A 20,290-nucleotide genomic window follows, 5' to 3' on the forward strand; every position below is an offset into this window, starting at 1 on the left:
CAAGCTTGGGGAAGCTATGTTTTATGAAGATGATATTGTTTGTCCCCCAAGTTTTGATGAGCAAATTTATTATGATGAAAGCATGCCTCCTATCTATGATGATTATTGTGATGACACGTATGCTTTAAAGAATAATGATAACAATGAAACTTGTCATCTTGATTTCAATCTTCAATCCCATGATAGTTACTTTGTTGAGTTTGCTCCCACTACTATTCAAGAGAAGAATTTTGCTTATGTGGAGAGTAGTAAATTTTCTATGCTTGTAGATCATGAAAATAATGCTTTATGTGATAGTTATATTGTTGAATTCATTCATGATTCTACTGAAAATTATTATGAGGGAGGAATATATGCTTGTAGGAATTTCAATAATATCAAGTTTCCTCTCTATGTGCTTAAAGTTTTGAAGTTATGCTTGTTTTACCTCCCTATGCTAGTTGATTATTGTTCCCACAAGTTGTTTGTTCACAAAATCCCTATGCATAGGAAGTGGGTTAGGCTTAAATGTGCTAGTAATATTCTTCATGATGCTCTCTTTATGTTTCAATTCTTATCCTTTATGTGAGCATCATTGAAATCATCATGCCTAGCTAGGGGCGTTAAACGATAGCTCTTGTTGGGAGGCAACCCAACTTTATTTTATTCCTTGATTTTTGTTTCTTTTTAGTAATAAATAATTCATCTAGCATATGTTTAGATGTGGTTTTATGCTTTTAATTAGTGTTTGTGCCAAGTAGAACCTTTGCGAAGACTTTGGGAAAGTCTTGTTGATCATGCTGTAAAAAACAGAAACTTTAGCGCTCACGAGAATTGCTGCAATTTTTATTTGGAGAGTGATATTTAGTTAATTATTTTTGCAAATGATTAATAGATAAATTCCTCAGTTCCAGAAATTTATTTGATAATTGTATGAGTTCCAGAAGTATATGTTTGATCCAGATTACTACAGACTGTTCTGTTTTTGACAGATTCTATTTTTCATGTGTTGTTTACTTATTTTGATGAATCTATGGCTAGTAAAATAGGTTATAAACCATATAGAAGCTGGAATACATTAGTTTTAACACCAATATAAATAAAGAATGAGTTCATTACAGTACCTTGAAGTGGTGATTTATTTTCTTATACTAACGGAGCTTACGAGTTTTCTGTTAAGTTTTGTGTTGTGAAGTTTTCAAGTTTTGGGTAAGGATTCGATGGACTATGGAATAAGGAGTGGAAAGAGCCTAATATTGGGGATGCCCTAGGTACACCAAGGTAATATTCAAGGATATCCAAGAGCTAAGCTTGGGGATGCCCCGGAAGGCATCCCCTCTTTCGTCTTCGTTCATCGGTAACTTTACTTGGAGCTATATTTTTATTCACCACATGATATGTGTTTTGCTTGGAGCGTCAATTTATTTTGTTAGGATTTTCTTTCTGTTATTTAGAACAATGTTTTGCATCTTTTATTTCAATAAAAGTGGCATTGATACCCTTTACTATGCCTATTTTACAAGTCTTCATGTTGCTGTTTGAAAACAGAAAGTTTACCGCTGTTGCAATAATTCCCTAGAAAAGTCAGAATGTGATAAAATGTTGAAACCTTTTGCATATTAAGCTCTGATAAATTTACTACAGTGGGAATTTTCTTTCATAATTTTTGGAGTTAGGTAAGTATGGATGTTTCTGCATTCTTTACAGACTGTCCTGTTAGGCAGATTGCCGTTATGTTTGCATTGTTTGCATATGTTTGCTTCTTTAATGATTCTATTTGAGGATAAGACTATTAAATATGCAGATGCATTTAGTATGAAATGTTTAATAATAATTTTAGTGATTTTCTACAGTAGAGTATGATAAGGTTTTTTCAATGGTTTATACTAACTTATCTTACGAGTCCTTGTTGAGTTTTGTGTGGATGAAGCTTTTGAGATTTAGGGAGACCGTGATATGAGAGGAATTAAGGAGACACAAAAGCTCAAGCTTGGGGATGTCCAAGGAATCCCAAGATAATATTTCAAGAAGTGTCAAGCATCTAAGTTTGGGGATGCCCCGATTGGCATCCCACCTTTCTTCTTCAACAACTATCGGTTAGTTTCGGTTGGTCCTAAGTTTTTGCTTCTTCACATGATGTTTGCCATTCTTAGAATGTCATTTTATTTTTCTTTGCTTGCTGTTTGAATAAAATATCAAGACCTGAAATTCTTAAATGTTAGAGAGTCTTCACTTATATCTTTCAGAGTAGTTTGTCATTTGCTCTAGTGCTTCACTTATATCTTTTAGAGCATGGTGGTAGTTTTATTTTGAAGAAATAGATGAACTATCATGCTTCACTTAGATTATTTTGAGAGTCTTTATAGCATGGTAATTTGCTTAAAATCCTAATATGCTAGGTATTCAAGAATATTAAAACTTTCTTATGAGTGTGTTGAATACTAAGAGAAGTTTGATGCTTGATGATTGTTTTGAGATATGGGGGTAATAATATCAAAGTCGTGCTAGTTGAGTAGTTGTGAAATTGAGAAATGCTTGTGCTGAAGTTTGCAAGTCCCGTAGCATGCACGTATGGTAAACATTGTGTAACAAATTTGAAACATGAGGTGTTATTTGATTGTCCTCCTTATGAGTGGCGGTCGGGGACAAGCGATGGTCTTTTCCTACCAATCTATCCCCCTAGGAGCATGCGCGTAGTGCCGAGGTTTTTGATGACTTGTGGATTTTTGCAATAAGTATGTGAGTTCTTTATGACTAATGTTGAGTCCATGGATTATACGCACTCTCACCCTTCCATCATTGCTAGCCTCTTTGGTACCGTGCATTGCCCTTTCTCACATTGAGAGTTGGTGCAAACTTCGCCGGTGCATCCAAACCCCGTGATATGATACGCTCTTTCACACATAAACCTCCTTATATCTTCCTCAAAACAGCCACCATATCTACCTATTATGGCATTTCCATAGCCATTCCGAGATATATTGCCATGCAACTTTCCATCATTCCGTTCATCATGACACATTCATCATTGTCATATTGCTTAGCATGATCATGTAGTTGACATAGTATTTGTGGCAAAGCCACCATTCATAATTCTTTCATACATGTCACTCTTGGTTCATTGCATATCCCGGTACACCGCCGGAGGCATTCATATCGAGTCATCCTTGTTCTAGTATCGAGTTGTAATCATTGAGTTGTAGATAAATATAAGTGTGATGATCATCATTATTAGAGCATTATCCCAAGTGAGGAATAAATAAATAAATAAGAGAAAGGCCATAAAAAAAGAAGGCCCCCCCAAAAAAGAGAAAGGCCATAAAAAAGATAAGGCCCAAAAAAATGAGAGAAAAAGAGAGAAGGGACAATGTTACTATCCTTTTACCACACTTTTGCTTCAAAGTAGCACCATGATCTTCATAGTAGAGAGTCTCTCATGTTATAACTTCCATATAGTAGTGAGAATTTTTCATTATAGAACTTGCCTTGTATATTCCAACAATGGGCCTCCTCAAGTGCCCTAGGTCTTCGTGAGCAAGCAAGTTGGATGCACACCCACGTAGTTTCTTTTGTTGAGCTTTCATACATTTATAGCTCTAGTGCATCCGTTGCATGGCAATCCCTACTCCTTGCATTAACATCAATCGATGGGCATCTCCATAGCCCATTGATTAGCCTCGTTGATGTGAGACTATCTCCTTTTTTGTCTTCTCCATATAACCCCCCTCATTATATTCTATTCCACTCAGAGTGCTATGTCCATGGCTCGCGCTCATATATTGCATGAAAGTTTATAGGTTTGAGATTACTAAAGTATGAAACAATTGCTTGGCTTGTCATCGGGGTTGTGCATGATGAGAGCATTCTTGTGTGACAGAAATGGAGCATGACTAAACTATATGATTTTGTAGGGATGAACTTTCTTTGGCCATGTTATTTTGAGAGGACATAATTGCTTAGTTAGTATGCTTGAAGTATTATCATTTTTATGTCAATATGAACTTTTGTCTTGAATCATTCGGATCTGAATATTCATGCCACAATTACAAAGAATTACATTGAAATTATGCCAAGTAGCACACCGCATCAAAAATTCTGTTTTTATCATTTACCTACTCGAGGACGAGCAGGAATTAAGCTTGGGGATACTGATACGTCTCCAACGTATCTATAATTTTTGATTGCTCCATGCCATGTTATCTACTGTTTTGGGCAATATTAGGCTTTATTATCCACTTTTATATTATTTTTGGGACTAACCTATTAACCGGAGGCCCAGCCCAGAATTGCTATTTTTTTGCCTATTTCAGTGTTTCAAAGAAAAGGAATATCAAATGGAGTCGAAACGGAACGAAATCAACTGGAGACGTTATTTTTGGAAGGAAAGCTGCCAGATGGACTTGGACCCCACGTCAGGAGCCAAGGGAGGTGCTCACGAGGTTGGGGGTGCCCCCCCAGGGCACGCCCCCTGCCTCGTGGGGCCCCCGAAGCTCCACCGACGTACTTCCTGCACCCATATATACTCACGTACCCTAAAACTTCCAGAGAGCACAATAGATTGGGAGTTCCGCCGCCAGAAGCCTCCGTAGCCACCGAAAACCAATCTAGACCCGTTTCGGCACCCTGCCGGAGGGGGCAATCCCTCTCCGGTGGCCATCTTCATCATCCCGATGCTCTCCATGACGAGGAGGGAGTAGTTCTCCCTCGGGGCTGAGGGTATGTACCAGTAGCTATGTGTTTGATCTCTCTCTCTCTCATGTTCTTGATTTGCCACAATCTTGATGTATCGCGAGCTTTGCTATTATAGTTGTATCTTATGTTTCTCCTCCCCCTCAACTCTCTTGTAATGAATTGAGTTTTCCCCTGAAGTAATCTTATCGGATTGAGTCTTTAAAGATTTGAGAACACTTGATGTATGTCTTGCCGTGCGTATATGAGGTGACAATGGGATACCACATGATTCACTTGATGTATGTTTTGGTGATCAACTTGCGGGTTCCACCCATGAACCTATGCATAGAGTTTGGCACACGTTTTCGTCGTGATTCTCCGGTAGAAAATTTGGGGCACTCTTTGAGGTCCTATGTGTTGGTTGAATAGATGAATCTGAGATTGTGTGATGCATATCATATAATCATACCCTTGTGTGATGCATATCATATAATCATACCCACGGATACTTGAGGTGACATTGGAGTATCTAGGTGACATTAGGGTTTTGGTTGATTTGTGTCTTAAGGTGTTATTCTAGTATGAACTCTAGGGCTGTTTGTGACACTTATAGGAATAGCCCAACAGATTGATTGGAAAGAATAACTTTCAGGTGGTTTTGTACCCTACCATAATCTCTTCGTTCGTTCTCTACTATTAGTGACTTTGGAGTGACTCTTTGTTGCATGTTGAGGGATAGTTATATGATCCAACTATGTTATTATTGTTGAGGGAACTTGCACTAGTGAAAGTATGAACCCTAGGCCTTGTTTACTAGCATTGCAATACCGTTTACGCTCACTTTTATCATTAGTTACCTTGCTGTTTTTATATTTTCAGATTACAAAAACCATTATCTACTATCCATATACCACTTGTATCACCATCTCTTCGTCGAACTAGTGCACCTATACAATTTACCATTGTATTGGGTGTGTTGGGGACACAAGAGACTCTTTGTTATTTGGTTGCAGGGTTGCTTGAGAGAGACCATCTTCATCCTACGCCTCCTACGGATTGATAAACCTTAGGTCATCCACTTGAGGGAAATTTGCTACTGTCCTACAAACCTCTGCACTTGGAGGCCCAACAACGTCTACAAGAAGAAGGTTGTGTAGTAGACATCATACCCCTCACTTTGGCCTGTGGCTCAAGACCTTCGATGTGAAGCCGAAGATGATCGAGGGGCAGCACGCAGCGTGCGGAGGTGCTTTAATAAGCAAAATCACTAACGCTCCATGGCCAGAGGGTTCCTTCCCAGAGGTGTCCGGATTGTGGCAGAGGGAGTGGTTTTACATCACAGGTCCCCGAAGTGCCAAGTGGGTAGCTGCCCCCACCTTCCGCTCGCCCCCCCACCACAACTGATGTCATGGATCAGCAGGGGGCTGAGCCGGGGTCCAGCCAAGGACGTGCCAATACTGCAGAGCCGTATCTGAGATCTCTTCGAGGGAGATTTCAGTCTGGTTATGGTAATGCAAGTTATGCTGGTTCGTCGAGTCCAACCTTGCAAACGCCGGCCCCTCTGCAGGTGGGAATTCAACCCGGAAGGACCATGAGTTATTCAGCATTTCCTTGGCATGACGCACGAAGAGATGTACAAATCATTCTTCGGACCCCAAATAGAGTGTCCGGACACCACCGAGGACGTGGGCCTGAGCTACAATCGCCCCGCTGCCCAAGTAAGTAATCCCATGCTGAACCTGCTGTCCTTTTATTTATCATGGCATCATTCCACAGAGCCGCTCTTTAACCAGGACTGGATAACAAAGGCGATGATGATCAGGTGTTCGGCCCCCCTTCCTAAGGGCTTGGACAATCCGGTACTGGACAAGATGCTCGAGCCGGCGCCTTATCCAGCGCCCTCGAAGGAAGATGACAGGGGGAATAAAGAGGGTGAGAGCGGGCCTCACTCGCTACTCATTTCAGCCGTTGGGATAAGCACCTCCGCGAGGGAGGAAAATCAAAGGGAAATATTCTCTCTCCTCGGGGAAGGAAGAGGACTACCTTTGAAGATCCGAAAACTAAGGTTTCCAAACGGGAGAAGAAATCTTCATCAGAGGGTCCTGCCTCGGAGGGTATTCTTGCCGCACAGTGTCCGCGCAGAGATCAGCCCTCTACCGAGCTGTAAGTAATCGAAAAGTACTTTAATAGTGGAAATATCCTACCTTACTTCCGAAGACAATAGCCAGTGCTTATAAATTGCAGTCCGGATCGTAGCCCGTCTCGACATAGTTCGTCTTCAGGGGATCTTCTTCTAGAGACGATGGAGAGCGAAATGCCTCCCCGACACCCCGCCTCACGAAGCGGGCGACCTTGAAGTGTCGTCCCGACGGGTATCTCCGGATCTACTAAGGCCGGAGGATAACCCTTTGGCTACCCGGGATTCCCAGTATCCGGCTCTTAAAGAGAGAGATAGCAAGGGTCCGTACAGTGTGCGGTCGGACAAGCTGAAGGATCTTTTGGGGAAAGCGACCGTCTCGGAAGCGCATCGTATGCTAATGGGTATGGTAATTGACAGGATTTCATCCGCTAAAAGTGGTTTGCATGAAGCCTTTATGAGTCTGCTGAAAGGCTTCGAGGTACGTGAAATAGTGTATGTTTTTGATAGTACCGCATACATTAGGCGTTCCCTATGCAGATAGTAGCCCCTGAGACTCTGGTTGTCGTCGAAAACGGCAGCAAACAGAGGATCATAGTCCCAGGTAATAACCAGACCGCCTTTATGTGCAGGTGGCTGAAGCTCCGGTGGCTAGCTGGACTAATGGGTTTGCCGAGCTAAAGCGGCAACTTGATGCGGCAGGCGCCGACATCGTGCTTGTCAACAAGCGGCTTGACGAGGCACAGGGTGAGTGATTTCTCTGGTGAGCGTCACATAATAAGAGTAGCATGATGCCAGTATCTTTAATATGTTGTGTGACTGCAGATGGAGCTGCCACCGTGGAGACCCTTCGGGCGGAGCTTGCCCGAGCCAAGGAGCAAGCCAGGAGTAGCAATGCGGCCGCTCTAAAGGCGGCCGAAGAGTTAAGGGCCAAACAGGCCGCGCATTGTGAGAGCAAGGAAAAAATAGCCAAGGTGGCTATAGAGTTAAAAGATGCTGCTGATCGTTACCAGCTTCTTGAAGAAGAAAACCGGGCAAAGGCGACGGACCTGGAGAAGGCCCTGGTGGCTGCCAAGGAAGCCTGCTCCAAAATTAGAGCGACGAAGGAGGAGCCGAATCAAGCTACAGATATCATGTCTGGGAAGCCCTTCTTGTTGCAAACTAAGTTCGGAGATCCGAAGTATGCTCCTCTAGACCGTCTATGGAGTTCGGCGGACGCCTACATGGATTTGGCTGCAAGTGCTGCTGATGCAGCCGAGTACCTCAAGGATCAGAAAGGTCCCGAGGTGGAAAGGCTATTCTGGTCATAGTTTCACACTCCAGTCCGTTCGCTGCTGTTGAATGAGCGATTGGCTGAGTGGGCCGAGCTCCATAGGTTGTCCGGACTTGCCATGAGGTCCGTTGTGGATCACCTGTGGCCGGGAGGGCCAAGGCCGAATAGATACTTTAGTTTAGTGCAACAATTCCTTGGTGATGTGACATGCATCGATGCTGTAAAGAGATCGGCGTGCATAGAGGGTGCGCGGATGGCCTTTGCTCGTGACAAGACATATTGGGCGGAGATGGAGGCCACCACTGTTGCGACACAGGGTTCGGCCGTAGGCCGAGTGGCTGCCGAGCACTACTTTGAAGAAGTTCTTGAAGGCGCTCGTTCGATAGAGGCTCAGTGCTCGAAGAATATTTTGTTCTAGTGACATGTATTCCCACTGTAAAAACAATGTTTTATTGAATTATCGAGGCTGTATTTATACTTTTTCCCGAAATTACTATGATGCCTCCTGTGCGGCCATTTATGTATATATGTATATAACCTGAAAGTTTGCAGTCGTCGGCTTCTGCCCCCACGCATATATTGCGGGGGTCTTCGCGAAAAATGCATATCCGCACTTGATCCAACATCTTGGTCCATTAAGGAGGTGATAGCGCGGCGAACGAGGCAATTAGACTATATTGCTTTAACACTTTCACTTAGCCATAGGAGTTTGACAGTGGGGCTACTATATAGCCCCTAGTACTTCTGCGCTCGTCCTAATACGGGGCGCGTACGTACATGACCGGGAAACGGCCCTTCATTAATGCGGAGGAATCCCGAAGATTCCGATGAGTCATCCAGTGGTTAACTAGTCTCTCGCTATATCATGACAGTCAGTTTTCGGCTTTCTCTACTAAGGTGCTCATCCGGATGAACCAGGGCAAAATCACAGTAGTTCTCCCAGTGCGACCTTAGCCGATATAACAGAACGTAAGGTACCAAAACGTGGGAGCCAGGCAAACCCAACATTTGACGAGAGACATGATTCGAAGCTGATGCATATAGGGCCAAACTTGCGACGCCGAACACTCCCTAAGGTGTTCGGTCTTTATAACATATACCGGGCTAAACAATGCCCTTAATAAGAAACCCCATGTGTCCAGGTACGTGCAAAGTCCTGGCGTGGCCACATGCCAATAATGCCAGCATCCTTCTCGGTTGTGCGGAGTATCCGGAGGATATGAGCAACAAGAGACAGTAAAAAAGGTTTACGCAGGGTCTTAATCTAAAAGGAAACCTTTGGGCGGGTCCCTGCTGCACGTCTGCGCCTGTGTCTCCGTTGTGCCATGTCCTGGGCGGGTGTAGCACGATTATCATCTGTAAAAGGAAAGAACTTAGGTGAAAGTTGCCGTGCCAAAAAAGGAAGAATTGGTTATTATGAATGAACTGTCAAAATTCAGGAGAAGTCAAGTTGACCTGGGCTGGCCCTGATTACACGCGGGGAGCCCTGGTACCATTTATGAGGGTTTGGTCATCAAACCCATATCATGTATATGTGATGGAACGCCGTACTCGTCTAACCGTGTCCGTGGTCTTGACGACCCACCATTTTTTCTGGTTGGTGAGGCCGTCTAGTTCGCGGCTGTTAGAGCCGCTGCGTCCTCTTCTGTATGTAAAAAAACGTTTGGTATTTCCGCTAACTGTGATGATGCCACGTGGACCGGGCATCTTGAGCTTGAGAAAAGCATAATGCGGTATTGCATTAAAATGAGCGAAAGCCGCCCTTCCGAGTAGTGCTTGATAATCACTTCGGAATGGAGCGATGTGAAAAGTTAACGTTTCGCTTGGGAAGTTATCGGGTGAACCGAATACCACCTCTAGTAGTAGAGAGCCCATACAGCGGGCCTCTTAGCCTGGTATTACTCCCTTGAAGGTAGTATTACTATGGCTTATTTGCGTCGAGTCTATCCCCATTTTGCGGACTGTGTTCTGATATATCAGATTTAGATCACTACCGCCGTCCATGAGGACTCGTGTGAAATGGTACCCATTTATGATTGGGTCTAACACCAAGGCCGTCAGTCCTTCGCGCCGAACATTTGTATCGTGATCCCTACGATCGAAAGTGATCGGACAGGCCTACCAGGGGTTGAACCTAGGGGTGACGGGCTCTATGGCTCGTGTGTATCGGAGTGCATGATTGCTTTTCCTCTTTGTCACATGGATCACGTTTACGATTTTAACCTCTGGTGGGAACTTTTTCTGTCCTTCGGCGCTTTGCTGGCGAGGTTCATCCTCGTCTTCGCTTGGTGTCTCTTCCCCTTTGTGTTCGACGTTTAGCTTACCGGCTTGCTTGAAGACCCAACATTCTATGTGGGTATGATTTGCAGGTTTGTCTGGGGTACCGTGGATCTGACAGAGTTTGTCAAGATTTTTGTTTAGGCCAGATTGTCCTTCTCTGCTGCCTTTGAAAGGCTTTTTCCGCTGACCTGGTCGGGAGCCCCTGAATCCGGCGTTTACCACCGTGTTATCTGGGCTACCTTCTTTATTTCGGCGCTTGTTTTTGTTGTTTCATGGTTTACCATTACCATCCCTGACTTCGGATGTGCTTGGGTCACTGGTGCTGCTACTGACCAACGAGCTGTGCTCGCCCGCACAAAAGTGGGTCATGAGGCTTTTTAGGGCTGCCATAGTTCTCGGTTTTTCTTGGCCGAGGTGTCTGGCGAGCCATTCGTCTTAGACGCTATGTTTAAAAGCTGCTAAGGCTTCGGCGTCCGCACAGTCGACGATTTGGTTCTTCTTGGTGAGGAACCTATTCCAAAGCTTTCGGGAGGACTCTCCGGACTATTGGACTATATGACTTTAATCATCTGCATCCGGAGGTCGGACATAAGTCCCTTGAAATTCGCCCGAAAAGCATCCTCGAGCTCCTCCCAACTTCCAATTGAGTTTTCGGGGGGGGGGCTTTTCAGCCAGTTCCTAGCTGGCCCTTTAAGCTTGAGGGGCAAGTATTTAATGGCATGGAGATCGTCTCCGCGAGCCATATGAATATGGAGGATGAAGTCCTCTATCCAGACTCCAGGGTTTGTGGTCCCGTCGTACGCCTCTATGTTCACCGGTTTGAATCCCTCCGGGAATTCATGATCCAGCACCTCATCGGTGAAACATAGGGGGTGTGCGACACCCCTGTATTGGGATGTGCCATGGTGTTCGGATGGTTGCGGTGTTCGGTGTTGGTTTTGTACCGTAGCGCACTTCCTAGATCCATAGATGGGTCTGGTCACGCCAGATTTTTGACGCAAGTTATCACGTAGATCGTGTGTTGACTTATGCGTGACTTTGTTAGCCGCTCTATCGCCTTCACAAGGTGGTGTATCCGGCCGGTTGGCCGTATCATTCTTCAGTTGTATAGGCTCTAAGGCCTCGTCGTCGAATTCTGGTAATAGCTTGCGCTTTGGATATCTATTTTTATGGTAACTTCCACCATACTTTGTTGCTTTGTTCCACTTGCTATTGAGCGTATCTCGTGCTACCTTGAGCCTTTGCTTCTGTTTCTTCAGGCTCCTCACTGTGGCGATAAGCCTTCTGCGGAGGTTCTCTTGCTCCAAGTGTGTTTCCAGGATGATGTGTGCATCTTCGTCCGGACTGCTTTCTTCCCCAAACGGGGTTTGATTAGGCTTATCCTTGGCGTCATCGTGTTCGGACGTCGGATCCGTACTATGTTTGCAGTTTGCATCTTGATCGTTTTCTGCCATCGGGGTGGTGCAGTTGTCGTTTCTTCCAGAGTCGAGTGGACTATTATTCCCTCTTGCGATGTTATCGCTGTTTTTGCTATGACGGGATTTAGAGTGGTGCAGTTGACATCGGTGCTTGGGTTGCTTGGAGGGTGCATCCCCCGCTGTCTCTTCGCCTCTCTGGGTGTATCCACCATGTATACGTCATGTGATGAAGTGGTGGTTCGGCGCCCTGTGGGCGGTGGCTCCTTTTTGTCTCCGGCATCTTCGTCCATACCGTCGATGTCTTCGGAGTCGAAGTCGAGCATGTCGGTTAAGTCGTCGACAGTGGCTACTAAGTGGGTGGTGGGTGGGCAGTGAATTTCTTCGTCGTCCGCATCCCATTCTAGCCGGACATAGGTCGGCCAAGGTTCTCCTGACCAGGAGAGAGACCTTAATGAATTTAGCACATCTCTGAAAGGTGAGTGCTGAAAGATATCCGCGGAGGTGAACTCCATGATCGGCGCCCAGTCGGATTCGATGGGCACAGATGTGAGCGGCTCAGAGTTCGTGGCCGGAGATGAATCCAGTGGTTCGGCGACATGGCTCTCGTAACGGGTGAAGTCAGTATTTGGCTCTATCGCCACCGAGAGTGCGGCCTCCATGGCGGGGTCTATCCCTCCGCTCTCGGATGGCGCGATTTGCTCCGGGCTAACGATCGGAGTAGTTGCGGATGCGATCTCCCGAACACTGTCCGACGGCAGAGTTATGTCATGCTCGTTGCGACTGTGCGGCGCGTCCGGCATGGGCTCGAATCCGTCGAAGATCAAGTCTCCGCGGATGTCGGCCGTGTAGTTCAAGTTTCCAAATCTGACCTGATGGCCAGGGCGTAGCTTTCGATTTGCTCCAGATGGCCAAGCGAATTGGCCCGCAGTGCGAAACCGCCGAATACGAAGATCTATCCGGGGAGGAAACCTCACCCTGGACCGCATCGCTTGTAACACCCACGATGCGGCTATATCTCCCACGTGTCGGAGCACGACTTAGAGGCATAACCGCATTGTAGGCATGTCGCAAGAGGGTTAATCTTTACACATCCCATGTACTGAATAAGAAACAGGTACAGAGTTGGCTTACAATCGCCACTTCAGACAATACATAAATATAGCATTACATCATCCATATACAATCAAGGTCCGACTACGGAACCAAAATAAAGACAACTCCAAATGCATAAGATCCCCGATCGCCCCAACTGGGCTCCACTACTGATCGTCTGGAAAGGAAACATAGTAACATCCTGAGTCCTCATCGAACTCCCACTTGAGTTCAGTCGCATCCCCTGGAATGGTATCATCGACACCTGCATCTGGTTTTGGAAGTAATCTATGAGTCACGGGGACTCAGCAATCTCACACCCTCGCGACCAAGACTATTTAAGCTCATGGGTAGGGGAAAAGGTATGAGGTGGAGCTGCAGCAAGAACTAGCATATATGGTGGCTAACTTACGCAAATGAGAGTGAGAAGAGAAGGCAAAGCACGTTCGAGAATCTATGATCAAGAAGTGATCTTAGAACTACTTAGGTTCGAGCATAACCCGAGACCGTGTTCTCTTCCCGTACTCCGCCGCAAAGAGACCATCACGGCTACACACGCGGTTGATCCATTTTAATTAAGTTAAGTTTCAAGTTCTCTACAAGTGGACATTAACAAATTGCCATTTGCCCATAACCGCAGGCACGGCTTTCGAAAGTTCAAATCCCTGCAGGGGTGTCCCAACTTAGCCCATCACAAGCTCTCATGGCCAACGAAGGATATTCCTTCTCCCAGGACGCCCCGATCAGACTCGGAATCCAAGTTACAAGACATCTCGACAATGGTAAAACAAGACTAGCAAAGCCACCCGAATGTGCCGATAATCCCGATAGGAGCTGCACATATCTCGTTCTCAGGGCACACCGGATAAGCAATCCGTACAACTAAAACCAACCCTCGAGTTTCCCTGAGGTGGCGCTGCAAGGGGCTCTAGTTTGGATCAACACTCAGAGGAGCACTGGCCCGGGGGTTTAAAATAAAGATGACCCTTGAGTCCGCAGAACCCAAGGGAAAAAAGGCTAGGTGGGAAATGGTAAAACCAAGGTTGGGCCTTGCTGGAGGAGTTTTATTCAAGGTGAAATGTCAAGGGGTTCCCATTATAACCCAACCGTGTAAGGAACGCAAATTCAAGGAACATGACACCGGTATGACGGAAACTAGGGCGGCAAGAGTGGAACAAAACACCAGGCATAAGGCCGAGCCTTCCACCCTTTACCAAGTATATAGGTGCATTAAAGTAACCAAGATATAATAATGATATCCCAACAATAAACATGTTCCAACAAGGAACAAACTCCAATCTTCACCTACAACTAGCAACGCTATAAGAGGGGCTGAGCAAAGCGTTAACATAGCCAAACAAGGGTTTGCTAGGACAAGGTGGGTTAGAGGTTTGACATGGCAATATGGGAGGCATGATATAGCATGTGGTAGGAATCGTGACATAGGCATAGCAAAAGAGCGAGCAACTAGCAAGCAAAGATATAAGTGATTTCGAGGGTATGGTCATCTTGCCTGCAAAGTTCTCCGAGTTGACGTAAGCTTGATCCTCGTAAGCATACTTAATGGGTTCCTCGATCACGTACTCGTCTCCCGGCTCTACCCAAAGCAAGAACACAAGCAAAGGGAACCACGATCAACCATGGTGCAATGCGCAAGCCACATGATGCAAAACATGGCATGATATGCGGGATGTGATATGCAATGCATATGCGTGCTCCAGAAGGAAAAGATTGAACCATGCCTCAAATTGGTAAACTAAGAGTGCCGCTGGAAAGATGAGTTGATTTCGGTCGAAATCGATATAAAGATCTCCGGAATCGGATGCACGGTTTGCAAATGGCATGCAAAACAATAATGACACAAATCTGCGATTAACAGCACGATGCCATCTAGAATGCAACAAGAAACTAAGCTACTGCACTCTAACATAGCAACAAAGCACATGGCAGTGATCCACTCAAGATGCTTGACAAAAGATGAACACTGAGCTACGGCTAAATCACACAATAGCAGGCTCAAACAAGCATGGCAAAAGTGCAAAAGATATCAGGTTCACAGACTTGGTGAAAATAACATGTCAGGATTTAGCATCAGGAAGCAATGTTTAGAGCAAGATAACAACATGTTACATGATCGTATCATGGAAAAGAAAGGCATGGCATGAAACTACTCAAAGCATATAACAAAAGTCCCTTACTGACCATAAGCCAAAAGGGATCAGAAAATATAATGACACCCATGTACACATAGAAAGTTCCGTTAACAGATTCAGACTTAGCAGAAATCTGGACATGGCATAAACAGAGTTACGTAGGCATGTTTGCAAGCTCGATGCACTCACCACAAGGCATTGCATGACAAACTAAGCATACACCCAGCAAGAATACATGATCAATAAGCTAACCATGGCAAGAACACTCTCATAGCATGCATGGAACAACTATAACAACCTCGGCAAAATTGATTAACACGTAAACAATCTGCCAGGAACATTTTATAGCAAAAGCAGAGCAAGATTGAGTCATGCTAGGGTACTCCATAATTTCAAACAAAGACAAGGATGGATTGAACATAACAATATCTCAAAATCATCCTTACTGAACATGCTCAAAATAGGCATGGATCACTCTGAAGCAACAAGAATACATGGCATAAAAATAACATCAGGGAAATGACTTAGAAGAATTCTAAGTCCCTGAAATCAGCAACATCACGAGAGCTACTTTGCATGCTTGTGCTAGTCACCACATTGATCACAAAACTACATGGCATACACCCCTGTAAAGATGGTATGGCATAGCCCAAAACACATGTAGGGCTCAAGTTCATAGGAGGCACACATTAAACATGGCAAAAATGACAAATGTCCATAATATGTTAAGAAACAGAAACTAACATTACATAGCACTCTTGCAATAGCATTTAGGGCATCAAGATGAACTCAAACAAGCAGGATGCAATGGAATGAAATGAAGAGCACATCCAGGCGAACAATTTGATATGCTACACGCCCAAAACGGAGCTACGGATGATGAGATATGACATGATGAAGATGCCTAGAAAATATGCACAGGAAATTACTTAGTGAGGAAAAAAGGTCAAACCTCTCTCGGGATCCAGATCTGAGGCACAGATTTCGATGTTTGCCGGAGATGGAGGTGCGGCGGCCGGAGAGGAGGCGGTGGCCGGAGCTTGGAGCGAGCTTCACCGGAGAGGAGACGAAGACGAGGGACGGCGGGGACGACCGGACACGGTGGCGCGGGTCGCCGGAGTAGCTCAGGCGGCGGATCTGTGCGGCGTCTCGCCGGAGCGATGGCGAAGGAGGCGGCGAGGCAGCATGGGAGGCACGCGCGCAGGCCGGGCAGTGTAGAGGCGTGGGCCGGGAGGCGCGGCGGCTTGGGCCAGAGATGGCCTCCCTCGGGCCCCGGTGGGCCAGCGCGGTTGGCGGTGAAGTGGGCGCAGGCTCGGGGACGTGTGGCGGCAGATGGTTGGCTGGCGCGGCAGCGGTGGCGACGTGGTGGCGCCCGATTGGTGCAGGAGATGTGGCCGACGGACACGTCCGGCCGCAGGGTTTTCATCCGACGGCGTGAGGAGAGGGAGAGGTAGGGTTTCACCTACGATTTTGTACGGGGAAGACCTATTTATACATAGAAGGAGCTAGGAGACTCCAAATGGAGTGCGGTTTTCGGCCACGCGATCATGATTGAACGGCCGAGAGGATGGAGGGGTCTAGCTGGGCTTTGGCCACTTTGGAGGGGTGTTGGGCTGCAACACACACGAGGCCTTTACGGTTCCTCGGTTAACCGTTGGAGTATCAAACAAAGTCCAAATGGCACAAAACTTGACAGGCGGTCTACCGGTAAGCATACCAAGGCCACTTGACAAGTCTCGGTCCAATCCGAGAACATTTAACACCTGCACACGAAAAGAGGTAAAAGGGGACGCCGGGGGTCATAGGAGTGCCGGAATGCAAAACGGACAACAGGGAAAATGCTTGGATGCATGAGACGAACACGTATGCAAATGCGATGCACATGATGACATGATATGAGATGCATGACAAGGACAAAAGCAAAACAAAGACAAAACCCAACCACGAGGGAATAGCATAACTTAGTGCCAAAAATGGCAAGAGTTGGAATACAAATATTGCAAGTTACATACGGGGCGTTACATAGCTAACGATGATCGAAGGAGCCATCGAGCCTTATGGTGACGGCACAGTGGAACTCTCAAGAAAGCACCAATGTCGGTGTCAAAACCGGTAGATCTCGGGTAGGGGGTCCCGAACTATGCGTCTAAGGCGGATGGTAACAGGAGGCAGGGGACATGATGTTTACCCAGGTTCGGGCCCTCTCGATGGAGGTAATACCCTACGTCCTTCTTGATTGTTCTTGATGATATGAATAGTACAAGAGTTGATCTACCACGAGATCAAAGAGGCTAAACCCTAGAAGCTAGCCTATGGTATGATTGTATGTTGTCCTACGGACTAAACCCTCCGGTTTATATAGACACCGGAAGGGGATAGGGTTACACAAGATCGGTTACAAAGGAGGAGATATACATATCCGTATTGCCTAGATTGCCTTCCACGCCAAGTAGAGTCCCATCCGGACATGGGACGAAGTCTTCAAACTTGTATCTTCATAGTCCAACAGTCCGACCAATGGATATAGTCCGGCTGTCTGGAGACCCCCTAACCCAGGACTCCCTCAATGAGGGTGAGAAAATCTTACTTTCCGGATGACCCGCCATGTTTTCTTTCTTGGCAAGGGTTCTAAGTCGGAGGAGACGGGAATTACCTATGCTTTATTGGCCCGGCTTGTCTCCACTTCAGCCTGAGAGGAATCAGCATCAATAACTTGCATGAAAAGAAGACCAAGGGAGTCATGTTCTACCTCAGACTCATCTATCTAAAGTAGGTCTTCTGCTATCTATTTCTTACGGCGACCCGGACCTTGAGGCTTCGCTGCTCTAGTCTTCTTAGCTAGCGGCGCTATTGTTATTTTCTTCCTCCAGAAGGTAGAGTCAGCCTATATATATATATATATATATATATATATATATATATAAGGCATAAAAGACAAATAAGCAAGAGGAAGGATTTATGCAAGGTACTCACTACAGGGGTTGGGTTAGAACTACAGAAAGGCCTCAGCCCCATTTTGTTGCAGGCTTCTTGAGACTCCCGAAGCAAAGACTTAACCATTTCATTGATTTCGTTGTTAGTTAGAGGTTTCTAGTTGTAGCGTTGTAGGTCCTTCACATCACTAGTGTATTGGCACATTAAACCGCTACGCCGGCTCAGCGGTAAGATCCTCCATGAGACCCAACAGTGGGTCAAGTCGACTCCAGTTAAGCCATTGGCTATTAAGGCTCGTATCTTTGAAAATATGTGCGCATACTGAGCACGTTCCATGGTAGTTAATCGACCAGGAAGCTCGCTGCTCGTACTGAGCCGGTAGGGGCGGTAACCAGGCAAGAGGTTTTCTTCAGCCGGAGTAGTGTTTCTGCAATAGAACCAAGTTTTGTTCTTGCCCTTGGGATGGCTTGGCAGTGTAGCTGAGGGAAAGGTTACATCTCTCCGCCTCTAAATGGAAACACCTCCAAGCTCAAGACTAGGTTCGTCTGTCATTTCAGTCTGGCGGTTGATGTAAAATAAATCTTTTGAAGAGATCAAGAGTTGGCTCCTCTTGCAGATACACTTCACATAATACTTGAAATTGGCATAGATTGGAGACGGAGTTGGGACCAATATCCTGAGGATGAAGCTGGTAAAAATGTAGAGCATCTAGGAATTTTTTTTACCCGACTGGTGAAAAGCCATGGAGGAGGTGATCTGTGAAAACTACAACTTCACCCTCTCTAGGTTGAGGAATAGTCTCACGACCGGGAACCCGCCAATGGATAACATCTTTAGCCGACAAAACACCCATGTACACATACTCATTGAGCATGAGCTCTAAGACTTGGAGGCTACCCAGTAAAAAGAAGTGGGAGTTCTAGACATGATTGGCTGGGTTAAAAACTATAGACAAGGAGTAAAAGCATGGCAGGTTAAAACTGCAATGATAAGCCGCCTAAGTGATTACATGACATCTCAACAGTGATGGGCCAGTTATGACTATAAGACAGTAAACGTGTTACGGTGAGCCATTGACAAATTATGAGCCACCTTAAATATGGGAGTGAAGTGACTATTAGGTTGTGAGAATATGGCGGGTTAAATTATGAAAGTATAAGTCGGTATCATCCTGGCGGGTTGTCTAAGCAGAGACTTGATGAAGTTATTACTAAGTATGGAGAAACAGATTTTGTTACAAGTACATTGGTAAACCGCTCGAAAGGTGAAGGGCGGGTCAACTATCTAAATAACAATATTGGTGAATTCTCCTAAGTATGGAATAAATAGGTTTCGCAACCAACATCTATATTTATGGATCTAGAGGCGGTTCAAAAAAGAAAAACAATTGCTAAACCTAAAGGGTGATGGTGGAAGAACTAGCAAGTAGCCAATCAATCTAGAAGGGAATATAGGTTGTTCAAGATTGAGATGATACTAAAACTACTACAGGAGCATCTTCTTGGTATTTTCTGATCAAAAGTAGCCTCTATTCAGAAGCGGTGATGAACTCCGACGAGCTCTATTGAAGTAATCTAGTGCGGAGCTGAGAAAGGGGAGAAGCAGTACCTGTTTGCGGCAGAGCAGAGCGGGGGCGTCTCGCAAGATCACGACGGTGACAAGCAGATGCGGCAACCTCGGCTAGGGTTAACTGGCGTAGCTCGACGGGGACGATGGAGCTCTGGTCGCAGCAGGCATCGCGAGGAAGAAGAAGAAGTGGAGGCGACGGTGTGGAAAATGAAAAAGGCAGGCCCCCCGTGCCTATTTATAAGGAAAAAGAGGGTACAGTGACAAGCGTGTGCGAGTATCGAGGAGGCGTGATAACTTCTACAACAAAAAGAGCGCCTCGATGTTCGGAATGGATTATTAATGCAAAAGATCCGTTGCGATGTCATGAGGATTTTTCTAAATTTATAAAGATGATGCCATCCTTTCATATGGCGGGTTATGAAGATCTGTTCAAAGTCAAACATTTAGAAGAACCAAAGAAGACTCGCCAACCAGAGGCGTTGAAGATTGACATGAACAAGTTCAAATCAACCACGATGTAACCCGCCCTAGAAGGGCCGGTTAGGCTGTTGACGACTTAACAATGAACCCTTAGACAGGCCCAAGAAAATAAGACGTAGAGCCAGGGAGGCGGCTTATGAGGAGGGCCAGTTGGAGGCCCAAGACCAGAAGATGGTGCGTGACCCGGAGGAGTAAGCCACCCGACAGCGACTTGCCAAAGAAGGTGATGCGGCTGGAACTATGTCGATATATCCCCAAAGAGGAAGGGATGATGCAGCATAGCTATGGTAGGTATTTCCCTCAG

Source organism: Triticum urartu, chromosome 7 (assembly GCF_003073215.2).
Source record: "Triticum urartu cultivar G1812 chromosome 7, Tu2.1, whole genome shotgun sequence".
Classification (NCBI taxonomy): Eukaryota; Viridiplantae; Streptophyta; class Magnoliopsida; order Poales; family Poaceae; genus Triticum; species Triticum urartu.